Genomic DNA, 13,417 nt, shown 5'->3' with positions numbered 1-13,417 from the left:
ATACTACTTGATAGCTTTTCCTAGTGTACCTCTTTAGATATCATTCTATAAATTTCTTATTCCCTTATATATATATTAAAAAAAAAAAAAAAAAAAAAGAAAATAAATATTAGACGTGTTACAGTTTTCAAGAATGGTCTTTGAATGTTGTGCTTGAGCTTCTAAATCACTTTGAAGTCAAACATTTGTGGACAGGAGGGCAGAGAACATACATAACAGGACCACTAGCCTTCTTTTTCCATCCCTTCCCACCTGGGCATGCATTCAGTGCTGGTTATTCTGTTTCCTAATTATCTCTGAAAGCTTGCATGTGCAACTTTATCAGGATTCTTATGTTTCCTTATGCTGTTGATGTTTCCATCCATTCCTGCATTTGAGAGTAAATCAAAATTAAAGTGATATTTAGCATGTACATGCTGTGCACAGCACACTTGCTTGCCTATTCTTCACTTCCTTTTCACATCATTCTTAATGGGCCTTTAAGGACATATCTGTATTCCCGGAGTGTTATTTATGGTTCTGACATCATCCCTCAAGGTGAACAGTACTTTGCTGTAGAGTATTTACTCTTTTATAGTAAATCTCCCTGCTGCTTTCTATAAAAACAGGAAAACAGCTGCAACTTTTATAGGTGAGAATGAAGGTTTCTCCCTCCTCTTAACATACATTTCGTCATGGGGAAGTTAAAAGTGATCTTGGGAGGAGAAACAAAGCCTGAGTGTGGTCTTTCATGGTTGAGTTTTATCTGTATTCCTTCAGCTGACATTAAACAAAATGCAGAAAGCCACACCAGATGTTTTTATTATCATTCATTACTTATATGAATGCAATATGGGCAAGCACGGTACAGAAGAAAAAAGTGGCCTTGGACCATGGGACTAGATCTATCTTGACAAGCATCTTGTTAAACAGTTAAGTGTATGCACAGTGTCTCTGGATTAATCAGTGTAGAGCAAAACAAAATGTATAAAGAAATGCAGTCTACAAATCACAGGCACTGAGAGCACATTCACTGCAGAGGCAGGGGAGAGCTGGGAGGTTTCGCAGCTTCTTACTCGCCACTCCAAGAGCCCGTTTGGTAGAGGGAGCCTGCAAATACCATGTAAAGAGTAGCTCTGGAGAGGATTCTAGCACATGCATCTAATTAGAAACAAAATAAAGTGTAATTATTTTTAGTTAGCTTTTTTTTTTTTTCTTTCTTTCTCTTTTGTAACTGCAATTTTAGAAGAAGCTGCTTATATTATTTCCACTTGCATCTGAGCTGAACAAAGTGCAATGATGTAGTACATAACACGTGCTTCAGTCCAACTGCCTCCAGCACTTTGTGCACTTAACACAATGAAGCTTTCCGACAGCTGGAAAGATCTTCTGCAAGGTTGGGGGGTCGAATGGAAATTTCTGCATATTATCACCTCTGGGATATGTTTTTTATATCAGCATTTTAGGTGAGGGATTCTTCTGAATGAAACCCTTCTGCACTGCAGCAGGAGGAGATCACGTGCCAATCCACCCTGTTTAGATTGTACACCCAAAATTTATACACCCAGAAAAACACAGAGGCCAAACCAAGAATCTGTTGTGATGCAAAATATCTGCTTGCTCAAAACTTCATTGCTCCTAAATGAAGCACTGAAACCAGATTGTCTTGACCCATAGTCAGTGCTGGTGCTTCAGCCTCCTTAAAATTGATGCAAAACCTGACAGTTCTTATCCCAAATCCACAGAATGGTGTTTGCCACATCATACGAAGCTCTGCATTTATCTTGGAAGGTGTGGACTTTTAGGCCCAAATCCTTCTGAGTCAGATTTCTCTTCTTAACATAGACAATCCAAAATATTACAGTTGTACTAAAGCAGTGGCGAATTCCTCCAGGCTTCAGTAAAAGCTAGAAGTTTTATTTTGTTAATTGGCTGGTCAAATGTTATTTCTGAATCTTCAGAAAGCTTTTCTTCTGAGTGTCCTCCACAAAGCTAATGAGTACATTTGAGCCCAAATGTGTTTAAATAAAGATAATTTATAGTAAACTTTCAGAAGGATAACGCCGCCTCTCTCGATAAATTTTGCTGATGTGTGCAGACTGAATACTGCCCCTAGAGCTTCACAAGAACTTTAGAATTTGCTCCCTCCTTTGTTCCATGGTTAACTGGCCAAATATTTCAAACATTTTCCTTTAAGAAATGTGTCCTTGTGGGGGAAAGTCCATTAGTAACAGTGTACTTGCATCTTGTCAGGACCAGACTTTAATGGCTGTTTGAATTTTAACTATTATTTGCTAGCTGTTCCTGCTCATGCCAACTAAGTCTATAATAAAAGCCATTAAATACCAAGTAACTGGCCTCGGTGTAGCTGCAGGGTACTGCACTGTGTATGATCTGAATTTACCTGTTGCAAAGCAAAGTTGCAAAGCAAAGACTTTGACCCTTAGAGAGCTTTCGGAGATGGAAACCTTTTTTTTTTTTTTTTTTTTTTTTTTTTTCCCAAAGGAGACTGCCTACAAGAACAAAAGTACTCTTCTTTGCCCCAGGGAAGATCAAGCGTAGTCTGAAGGTACTGTGACAGATCATTAGCCTTTTTCTTATTTACAGGATGAATGAAGATGCTGAAAAATATTTGGCACTGATTTGCTGCAAAATATGGGACAAGGCAAGCTGGCGTTTGAATTGGTACCCCACTGAAGAGCGATGGAGCTACCAGCATGCCTTGATGAACCAGGCAGGCGAGTGCAAGCCAACTCCATATTCTTCTGTCCTCTGCCTCTGATCGCTACTCCCTGAGCACCAGAAAACCTGGTGGCCCAGAAAGCAAAAGTCTGGGAATCACTGCCCAAAGAGTAGGGCATGAGCAGAGGAGCTGCGGACAGAGCAGACAGAAGTGATAGGCACAGCATCGGGCAGATAGAGCCCTGATTGTGTAATATCAAAGGACACACCAGAAAAAGTTCCCAGAACATCTGCTGTGGGTCAAAGGAGAGGGCTACAGCCTCTTATCTCAGCGAGGAGAACACAGACCCTCCTCAAGCACAGCCTTGTCCTGCTGTAACCTGAGTAAGGAGGCTGGATAAGAAGGGGGACGTGCTGTCCGCCTCCTGAGACCGCATCTGAGTGGAAGCATTACATCGCAAATGAAGGGAAAAAATAGCACAACCCCCCGAGAGATTTATCTTCCACTTTCTGAATGGGTTTTCTGCAAAGACCTGGGGACCACAACGAACGCTGGCAGCGTTTTCACTTACACAACAAATCTGATTCTGAGCCATTTAAAGTGGTTAGAAATAATAAATCAAATTTTGTAAGAGCTAAAGAGAGAAAAGTTAAAGGCATGATGGTTAATGTGAAGAATTTGTATCTTTAAATATAGATGTGAGGCAACGAATGCAAGTAAAATACTTAGTGCATGAAAGCAGAAAGGTAGGACAAAGGTTAAAATAATTAAAAATTCCTGGTTATTTACTTATGGCCCAAAGTCAATTGAAGAAAACAGAAAGCCTTAGTGGGCTTTGGAATAGGCTGTTAAGACATTTGCACATCTTAAATGATTGCTGGATGCAACCAGTGCACTGAGACCAGAGTGCAGAATGGAGAATTAAAAATAAGCAACACATTAGCTGAAATGGGAGCATAACAGAGAGCTCACAAAGCAATTTTCCATGCAAAGCCCTAACACACAAAAAATAACAACGAAAAAAAAAATCCAAAACAAAATGCAGCCCTCACAAGTGATGTTCAAAACAATGCTTGGCTAGAAGGATGACTTTTACACCATGTACCAAATGTGAGCAAACTCCACAGCTGGAGACACTAATCTGAAAATGTTCACTGCGTGAGCTGATCACTGTAGGGGTGAGGAAGAAATTTATTTCCCTGAAGAACAATAACCTATTGGCAAGGTGTACCACAGAAACGCTTCACCTTTTTCCACCAGCGAGTGTTGTTCGTGGCTGGATAGCAGCCTTGACAGACCATTAGGTATCATCTCTTGAGGCAGTATCAATACGATATTGAAGGTCGCCCAGGAAAAATGCTGTTTAGCTGAAAGGGCTTTCCATGTGATCCTGCAGGAATAGCTTACTGAGGCTTTGCTAGCAAGCTACCCAAGCTGAGAGTAATTTGCAACACTTAGCTCACTATCTAAAGTAAATCACAACGCATTTTGCATTTAAGATGTTTAATATAAAGCTAGCAGCATATGGGGGAGCAATGTAGGATTGGCCTTCTTTGGATTAGGTTATTTACACTGAATTGGCTCTCTCTTTCACTAAAAAGCATAATGTTGTGTAATTTCATAGGGCTGGAAAGCTTGATTCCACATAGGTTAAGACTTAAACTGCTTGCAAAGTGCCTGGATCATTTATTTCTGTTTGAGTGCACTGTGCCAGTTGTCACTGAGGCCCAGGAAAGCCCTGAGAAAGCTGATGCTCCCAGCTACCCGGTGGTGGTTTTCACAGAATGATACTAAGTGCTTGAGCTACAAGATTATTTTGCTTCTATGTTCTTTTTTTTTTTTTTTTTAATTATTTTATTTTTTTATTATTATTTTTTTTTTATTAGAATCAGCTCAAGAGTTTGCACGATTTCAGTGATGTTTAATGGGGATTAGTTTGAAGTAAAAACGTGTTTTCCATTTGTCTGAGAAAGACACAACAGGGAGCAGAGCCCTGGATATTACCGAAAGCTTTGGGTGGTTCTGGGAGGCCAAAGGCCGAGTGACTTCAGATTTCAGTGGAGTGTAATAATCCCCTAGAAATGCACGGCTTGGTGTGTCTTATTGTGCAATTATGGCATGGAAATTGTAGGGCTTTTCTGAGCTGTGGATTAGTCACTGCGTGTCATTAACACAGGTATGAGATGACGGTCAGGCAGCACCAGCTGCATCCGGAGCTACCTGCAGAAAAATCTCCTCTCCCATTTTCCCTGTTCACTAGGATGCGGTATCACTTCTTCAGTTTAACAACGATTTAAATATAGAGTAGCAAATGATGTAGAAGGTAAGGTGATCCCCTGATTCATGGATAATGAGTTAGTCATTTTGCCTACCTCAGGATATTTATACAGTTCATTAGTGGGACAAAGAATTGTTATTTCACAGCTCAAAGAGGCTACACTGTGCATTGTTTTTCTATTCAGTGGTGTCTGACATATGGTAGACTTAAATCTCTGTACTTATCAAATAACTTGCCAACATGGAACATACTGGCTTGTTTCATAATACTTATTTTATCTATTCACTTATATTCGGTTGCTAAAACAAATATTTTCCTTGGCTCTGTAGCAGTGTTTTCTGTGGGTTGCTAGAGGTAGACAAGCGATGTTTAGCAGGCTGGTGTTTCTCCCTGCATCCATCCTTTGAATGTCAGCTCCAGGAATAGGTGCCCTGAGAGACATCTTGAACATCTTTAATGTCACAGAGACATTACTGTTTGAAAGACCTGAGTCTGTCTGGGGAATCTTCTCACCATGACTGCTTAACACCTCATTGTCCTGAGAGAAAGATTTTGTGTCTGCTGGGGATACAGCACTCCTGTGATGCCTTGATTTTTTCCGTTTGGACAGCCAGAATACTTTAACCATGGTGTGAGTAACACAATGTTGCTCCAATTGATTTTTCTTTCATCTCAGCTATTTGCTAGCTGCCTTTCTTGGGACAGATTTGAATGCTGTTAGTGACCTTCTGAAAACACCGTGTTCGTTATTAGAACCAGGTCATAAATACCCCTGGGCACAATGAAATGCCTCACCTGCGATTCTTCAAATAGTTTCCACTGCTATTAATTCTTTTAGGTGTATGAGGTCTCCCACATGTCTGTTCACTAAATAGATATCATGTGGAGGTACCTGAATATAACATTTTGGCATCAAATATCTTCTATGTAGAATACATAGAAGTATTACTTGTAGATTAATCAATGTACCAAATTCTTGATTTCCTGGAATAGGTCATTAAGAGGGAGAAAGTTCAACTTCAAATGGGAAACTGAACTTTTCCAAAGTTCATTGGTGTTAGAGGTCAAGCTTTAGTTCAGCTCATTACAGACACAGATGTTAAATTCAGATTAGGAGTTACATTTTGGGAAAGTTTAAGAGGTTTTGGGATCTGTGGTTTTGGCCTAATCCACTCTTTAATCAAAAACGACATCCCTGGGCAAGAAAGTCTTCAGCTCTCTCATACCTCTCTGAAATATGCATTCAGACATACAGAAGCTATTTCAGTCTTGATGAGGAAACTCAGGTCATGTTTATTCCCACAATACAGTTGAATAATCTCCTCAAGTCCACATGAAAAAAATAAATGAGGACTTTTTCTTGTTTGTCAACCATGACTTCTGTGAAAGTGGTGTTTACCATATACGATATGCTACAGCTATGCTCTTTTGAACATCAGCATCTTGTTTTGTGTTGTTTTTAATTACTTTCATTATAAACACAATGACTAAAGTTGTGTTAAATTTAGAAGACAGCTTCTTCAAGTTTCTGCAAGAAAATCTTGCACGTTCATTCATCAATGCGGTTTTTGCATTATGTAGCCCCCACTTAGAGGTTTGAAGAGTCCCAGTACCCTTTATGTAAAACCTTTTCTGGCTTGTACAAATACTTCCACGTGGTATATCTGACAAATGTGACTTTCATCTACTGAAATTTTCTGGCCTGAGAGTGGTGCCTGAACTCTTTGCATAGAGAAGTCAGAATTCGCTACAGAGAAAGGCACCAAAAGAGGGGCTGCTGCAGAAAGCCAGCTTGTGAAGGGGTGGTAGCACTGTCGCAGTGCTGTGCTGTTCTCCAGCCACCTGCCAGCCAGAGCAGTTACTGGGCTGGGTTGTATCCTTGTTTAAACACAAAAACAACCACAACAAAATGGAGATAACTGTCAATTTATAGGGTTGTATTACAATCACAGCTAAAAATCTGATGATCACGGTGTATTATATAAACAGCATTTATGAGTACGTATAAAAATGAATTTAGTTACTCAAAGTTACTTCTTCACAGCAGGTAAATAAAATGTGCATTTTATATGCAGGTGAACAAAAGAATTAGCCACAGACATGTGACTGGAACTGACCCCAGGCTTTCTCCATCTAGCATTTACTCCATGAAGAAAAGGAATTTGCTAATATATAGTATTTTCTATCAAATATATACGCCAAACAATTGGAAAAACAAAAAAAAAAGTTAAAAGAACACTCATGAAAGAAATAGTATCTCACAACTATTTGTAAAGACGTGAGAGTATTTTGTTCTGGGTAATGTCATACCAAAATGGTTTCAACAGATCAGACAGCTTTCAGAAGTGACCAACAATGATTTTGAGCTGGAAGGACTGATTCATAAAAGTAACATAACAGTGTTTGTTCTTCTTGTTTTACCAAACATCAACATTGGAAAGGGATGGGTTAGTGCAGTATATGAAACATAGCTAGAATTATTGGGATGAAGTCAAGGGAACAAGTGCCCTAAATAGGAGGGAAAACTTTCTGACACGGCTGTCTCTTAGGCTGCAACAGTCTGCAAGGAGAAGTGATTGAGGCCACATCTCTTGGAACGTTTGAAACTAGCTTAGCCAAAGCACCAGAAGCTGCAGCACAGAGAACAATCCTGGCTTGGCAGGGGAGAGGACAGGATTAGCAGAGGTCTTTCCTAGGGTTGCAGAGGGGCTGCTGTAGGGGTTCAGAGCTATTTTTGTCTTTTACGACAACTGTTTGATGAACGACTCTATTATTTCCCAGCTGTCAATGAATATGAGGAAAGTGTTTCCTGTGGAGTAAAATCTTTCCTCCAAGGTGAAGAATCAATTGGAGAAAAATACCAATGTCACATTCCAGTGCTTCAGTCCTTATTGTGCTTGGCATGTCGTTTCCTCCGTCCTACACAGCAATTGGTCCAAACCAGGACAGAACCAGCCTGTTCTGTCTAATAAAATTTTATTGCATTGCTTTTCAAAATAACAATTCCTATACTAGCACTTTGAAAGCCAGGAAGGCACACAGGCAAGAAAAAACATGCCTACAACTCATTAAGGCTACGAAAATAGTTGCATAAAAGGATCTGACAATGCAGTGCAGTTTTTCATTCCAGTTTCATTCCACTAATTGTTCTTTTTTTTTTTTTTTTTTTTTTTAATGAAGAACTATCACCCCAAAATAGACTCTTCCCATAAGAAAGCACAAAGATGAAATTGGAAATAAAATCATTAAGTCTTATTATCTGTACAGCCACACCATTTATTTATTTTTTTTTCCAACGACCTTCTCAATTTCCATTTTCTATGTCAGTTGTGCTCTCTTAAATTCTGCAGGAAAGGAGGAAAAAGGGATAAAAGGAAGTGGTCAAGACACCATGTTCTGTGGTGTTGCAATAACGGGAAGCTGACGGCTTTCAGCATTGTCAGTCATTCCTACCCAGGTTCAGCTGCTGGAAACAATCACCAGCAGCACGGTGTTTGCACTGAGCCCCCTCACTTCTTGACTTCCAAAAACTCCAAAGAAAATCTATCAGAATCTGAGCAGGAATTTGCTTTGCCTTTGGATGCCAGAGCTCCCCACAATGGCTTCTGTCTCAGGTTATGGAAGCAAAGTGGTTTCTGAAGAGACGTGGTGACCTAAAACTGGTGCCCTAAGTCTCAGTGCAGACGTTTGGCTCTTTCCTGGCCACCTACCAACACAAGCCTTTCCCCATCCTTCATTTTTCTATTTTTCTACCAAGTAGGCCCTGCCACAAGAACGTTGAACTCCGCATAACTCAGTCAGTCACTTTCGGCCCCTGACTGAACTCTACAGAACCCCGAACATGGGCTGGAGGCAACCGTGCGGCGCTGTCGCTAACGGAAGGCTGAGGCACCCAGATGGCTCCCAGCTGCTACCTCAGGCCTCCCTTTGAAGCCCTGTCAGGCTGTCTGAGGGCTGCTTTGCCTCTCTCACACACTCTTTGCCTTCACTATTCCCCTGCCTTTCCCCTGTGTGCTTCCTGGGCTGCCATTGCCCCCTCAGCAACAGTCCCTTCCCATCCGCCTTTTCCCAGCCACCTCGGGCAGCATTGTCCAGGCCGGGCCCTTGAGGGCGAGGGGCTTCGGGCAGGCCCAAGCAGTTCTGGGGGGCTTGGGATGGGATGGGGAGCCTGCTTGGTGAGGGAGGTGAGACTCAAGGGCAAGTGCAGGCTGTCTGTTGTTAACCTAGAGAATAACAAGGTGTAAAACACAAAATAAATGAATCCCTTTTGTGGCCCCTGAGCAGAATGGGCCTGGTGTGGGGAATTCTCGAAAGGCACATGGTAACCTGTGTGGAAAAGTATCCCATTATAAAGCCTGTCCCCACCAGCAATCTACTCCAAGGCTTACTAAGCCCTTTGGGATCTGAGTCCCTTTCAGAAAGCCTTCACAGAGAACATTACATTTCTTCTTGTGGTGTTTTATTATTATTATTATTTTTAACTATTTTAGTCTATCAGGGTTCCCATCACAGCAGGTTGAAGAGCTGCCCCTTCCAGATCATCCTGATTTCAGTTCATATCTCCTAGTCAAGGGCAATACAAGCCCAGAAACACAGGCAGGTATGTGCAAGCTCCCATGAAACACTGGCCACTGGCAGGACTGTGGTACCGTACATCAAAAGGGTCTGCCATTTTATCTAAGAAACACTTCAGAGTAAAGGAACTGAGTGATTATATTTGCTGGACTTGTTACTTCACTTAAATATATTGAAAACCTTCTACCTCATCTTTCTGACGTCCTCCCTTTCACTCACAACCTGGAAAGCACAAGGAGAAGTCCCTAAGAGTGAGATCAAATGTTTCTGAGATGGTTGCAAATGAACTCTTTAATATGAAAAAAAAAAAAAAAGAGATAGAGACGATCTCCATTTAATTTCCTCTGTTCACAACAAGATAAGTCCATCCTTCTCTTATTACATCAATGGAAGTCGCAGTCGGTGATTTCTTTTGCCATCCTGCTAGATAAGTATGAATGAAGCTAACATGTCGTTGGCTCTTGCACAGGTGGATGAGGGAGTCACCCTCATGGAGCTAAGAGCCGTTCCAACCTGTGTAAGTCCCTTTAGCAAACACTACCTCAGAGGGGCCTGAAAAAAGGTGGGTCATGGCCAGGCACAGCCCATTACACACACTTAAAGGTTGGTGTATAGTCAGTGCACATTGATCCTTGAGGCATGAGCTCCTATTTAGGCCATGCATCTCCACAGCTTCTGTACTTGCAGGCAGTGACAAATAAGCTCCATCAGGCTGCTGGTATCGACTGCCTTTGTACTGTCTCATTCAGTGCCTGTTTTATGCTGCTAATGCTGAAAAGATTTCAATTTTAAAAGGGAAAAAATGGAAAAGAAAAGCATAGTGCCATTGAATCCACAGAGTGCCATTGAGACCCTAACTCATTCCCCAGCTGTTTGCTCCAGGCACTGGGGAGTTATAAATAGCTGGGAGCAAGAGTGTGGAACAGTGCTATATACATTTTGTAAACGGAGCTCTGAGCAATGTCCTGGTTTCAGGACCAGTGAAGTCAATAATGGCCTAGAATCTACCTCCACGTGCAGGTTATTATAACATGGAATAATAATAAAAGTGTTTCTGGATTTTCACAAGTTCAAGTCATAAAGAGTAGGGAAATTATATATTTACTCTGCCTTCCAGTCACTTTTTGTAGTTTTTATTGGAACTTTTCCCTGTGAAGAGAAGGAAGAAGCGATGTTGGTCATCTCTGGACAAAGAAGAAAAAGGAGAGAGAAAAAAAAGACACAAAAGACTTGAGTCTAACTTCAGTTCTGTTGTCATCTTTCAGGTTTAACAGTGCTGCAGTCAACAGTAATAATCATTTAAGCAAGTCAGTATCTCTTTCAGTGGCTTCCAATTATAGATAGTATTGCAAATAAAGGAATCAGTGACAAAACCACTGTTGATTATCATGCATTATTTGCCAGAGCAAGCCATGTTTCTTCATTACTACTAAGCAGAATTACAGTGAGTCATTCTATCAGAAAATCTGAACCATGTATAATAATTAGTAGTTCAATATAATAAGGCCAGGGTGGGGAAGATATAATGAAGCTGTATTTAGTATGGGACTGGGTACAAGGATTTATGGATATATCTTATTATGTTTCATTGAGGACTATCATAATAGTAGTCTCCTGAAACAAGTATCTGTATATGTGAAAATAAAAAATTGAAATTTCCCTGTTGGACTCTATTTTACTTGATTTTTTTTTTTTTTTTCGAGTCAAGTAGAATTATATTAATTGAAGTCATTTGTGATCTTTGCAGTTCAGCATAAAATGGGACTAATTGCTCTTACTGCAAAGTAGAATACGTGAGATTGTGGGACTGTAAGATATTCTGCTAGTCAAGAGCTAAATCCCTCTTAGGACACAGATATTTTTTGAGCCTACTTTGAAGTAGGCGGCAGATGACATCTTCAATTTGATGGGGGACAGACGCTCTGTCATTGCTGTAGGTAACCCCACCACTGCCACTTTGACCAGGAGAAACTCTTAAGATGGTCGTGGCACTGTTTGAACAAAGTAATTTCTACAGCAGGCTATTGCCTTCACTCCCATGGACTTCTAAGGAACTTCTGACTGGTGGCCTGAAGGTGCAGAGGACATTGGTGGCAACCGAAATAAAGAAGATACTAAGCAGAAAAAGAAGGACCATCTGACCAAATCAAAGCTAAAAAGAAAGACAGCATCCTACAGTCATCAGACAGGGCAAACAGTGATTGGTTCAAAGCAGGAGACGAGACACAAAAAGAGTACATATGCAGCTGCTTCAGTTCCAAGTGGTGTGCTTTGCACATGCTACTGAAGCTCCAGCTTGTGTGACAGAAACAGTCATCTGCAGGCAAAGGGGGTGTTACATTATCTACTCTAAGATGATCTTGTTTTCATTTTTATCTTGCGTGTGTTGTCATCTCCTGCTTTGTAGTGCTACAGACTTGTCTATGCTACAAGCATGAGGCTGCACTCAGCAGTGTGTGGTAATTAAGCCCTTTGAGGGTCATGCATATTTTAATTATTACTTGTTTTATTGTCGAAAGCTTGCCCACATGAGATGCAGTCTTGCATTCCATGTGGGACTGAAATAAGGGTCAACACATTCCTTCAGAACCCCAAATATTAAACAGACATTAATTTGTTTTGAGCTTTGCACATTTTAGATGAGCATAAATCAAGATGTATAATGGAGAAAAAATTTCCTCCATATGTTGGAAAGTTGAACTGAGACACTAACGCTAAGTGACAAAAAGTGGTGGCTGCAACAGAAAGTGATTAAATGATTTGTTTAGCATTTATGTAATGTATGAATGCACCTTGTCTGTGTTAAAGCAAAGTAATGATAGGTTTTCCACCAGCAAGGGCTGTGAATTTTAGCTGTATTCCCATTTGGGATTCTGAAGTTCTCAGGTTCCGGCTTACACAACAGCAAAGTCTAAACGCAGACCAGTTTTTCATCCATGAAATGGAAGTTAAATAACACTTGACTGAAGTAGACAAAACAAGAAGATACGTAGACTAACTGGAAACATCAAGATTTGAAAATTACCTGATAGGAAAAGGGAGGGGAAGGGGATCAAAGACGTCCCAGGGAATGAAAAATTCCTTCACAGTGCTTCCTGTTCTCTCTGTTATGCTAACCAAGGTAGGATTAGGTTTCAGCTGCCAAAAGAAATAACATTTGTAGATTTTTTTTGGTCTGGGGAAGTGGGATAGAAAGATTTAAGACAGCTTTTTCCAAACTATTTGCTTTTTGTCAAGCAGTCAAGTCTAGTTATTGTTATTAATTTGTATCACAGAACTACCAAACTGAGACTGGCTTTCCATTGTATTAGCTGCTGTACAAATATCCCGTCAGAGGCTGGTCTTACCTCAAAGAGCCCGTAGTCTGAATGGACCAGACAGACAAAGGGCATTTTGCCCTAAGTTGTATGGCTGTTTAGCCGTTGAGCTGGAAATTATACTTATCTCTTCTGAGTCATAACCTAGTACCTCAGCTACCGGAGTACAGGTCTGGGGAACAGAACCGTTGTTAAAAGAAATGAGCCTGCCTTCTTGTATCCAAACACAGGTTAGGGTGAGAATGGTCATGAGTTCCTTCAAGCATCTCTGTAATCACACAGTCAAAGGTTTGTGCAGCTACTTTAGACTGGAGGAGTATACTTCCCTGTGTCATATCTCTGGGAGTTCAGAGGAAAACATTAGACGTTAAAAATCAATACAGTGGTGTTGGATTATTATTATTATATTATTTGTTTTCCAAGCTGGCCTCAGCCTCTGGTAAACTGTTGTCTAGGCCAGCTCCTCTCAAATCACAAAGGGTGTTTAAAGAGCTTTAGGAGCCTGCCCTGCTTAGGTGCTTTTGTAGACCCTCAGGGCTCTGAATAAAAATAAGTACTGAAGACCCTGAAAGCTAGGGAGAGAGA

Source organism: Anas platyrhynchos, chromosome 19 (assembly GCF_047663525.1).
Source record: "Anas platyrhynchos isolate ZD024472 breed Pekin duck chromosome 19, IASCAAS_PekinDuck_T2T, whole genome shotgun sequence".
Lineage (NCBI taxonomy): Eukaryota > Metazoa > Chordata > Aves > Anseriformes > Anatidae > Anas > Anas platyrhynchos.
Note: the sequence above shows the minus strand (reverse complement) of the source record.